We start from the raw sequence: 1,154 nt of genomic DNA, 5'->3' as shown, positions 1-1,154 counted from the left end.
AATTACCAATTGAATCTGTCATGTTGGGGTTGGGGTTTTATATGTTATAAAACACTTTGTGAGACTGAATTTCAAAATAAACTAAATAAATGCAGATTATTTGTTATGAACTCACAAATGATCCAAAAACAAATGTGTAATTTTAAGTTTTATTTGTTAATCCAAGAAAAACGCATTAAAGTTTTAATGAAACTCCTCTAAGATGATTAAAAATGTTTTTTTATATTTAGAAGTTTAACAGAAGACAGTGACGTTAAAACAAATGTAATCAGCTTTAGATGCATCTTGTTTGATCTTTTTGTGTTTGAAACAAAAATCCTGTCTGATTTAAAAAGATTAATTAGTGATTTTCATCCCATTCAGCTGAAAATACAGATTAAATTATTTACTGTTTAAAGCCTTTCAGCAGAGTTCAACCTTGATTTTAGAAAATCAAACACAAAAGAAGAAAAGTCCTTTTTCATTCTTTAGATGCTCAGCAGGTCAAACTTCACGAATCAAACTTGTGTTTTTTGTTGTTGCAGGTTTGTTTTGGGTCATAAAACCTTTTCAGTTTGTGTTGCACTAATAACGTCTTTACGGTCTGTTTGTTAGTAAAACCCAGTGTTTCTCACCTGGAGCCGCTGGAGGAAGGACCTGAGGAGGATGTGCTGAAGTTAGAAATGTGTCGAGACACAATCTACATGTTCACACATCAACACGTGTGGTTCACATGTCACCAGCTGTCAGTCAGTTTACTTTGAAGTCTCAGTAACTTTTAATTATTAATGAAGTTCTTAAATCCTAAAAACAGAAAACTCTTCAGTCTGACTTCAGTTTTAGATGATGATATTATTAAAGTTATTATTATTGAACACGTTTCTGACAGACGGACTGTCAGCTGTGGGCGTCGGCTCAGACGGTTGTTTTTTTCTGCGTCTCTTGGACGACAGGAAGTACCCCACCTGTCAGCTGCTGGTCTGATTCATCCTGGACCAGTTGTAGAACCAGAACACTTTGACTTCAGGCTCTTGTCCTGAGTTGGGTTASAGCAGTGGTTCCCAAAGCTGGGGTCTGAATTAATTACACTAAAAAACAAACATTTTTTGCCTTTTTTTGTTACAAAATAATAAGATTAGTGTACTTAAAATGGACAAAAATAGCCTAATAAATAT

The 1,154-nt window shown here is 34.2% G+C and overlaps 1 protein-coding gene across 1 annotated transcript in view; it reads left to right on the top strand.

Moving 5' to 3' along the window:
- The window catches only part of LOC106537389 (receptor-type tyrosine-protein phosphatase beta), a gene marked incomplete at its 3' end in the record, with an annotated part of 20,816 nt that overhangs the window by 2,684 nt on the left and 16,978 nt on the right, over window positions 1-1,154 (top strand).

Source organism: Austrofundulus limnaeus, unplaced genomic scaffold, assembly GCF_001266775.1.
Source record: "Austrofundulus limnaeus strain Quisiro unplaced genomic scaffold, Austrofundulus_limnaeus-1.0 Scaffold2288, whole genome shotgun sequence".
Lineage (NCBI taxonomy): Eukaryota > Metazoa > Chordata > Actinopteri > Cyprinodontiformes > Rivulidae > Austrofundulus > Austrofundulus limnaeus.
Note: the sequence above shows the minus strand (reverse complement) of the source record. Positions and strands in the feature narration are given on the sequence as shown.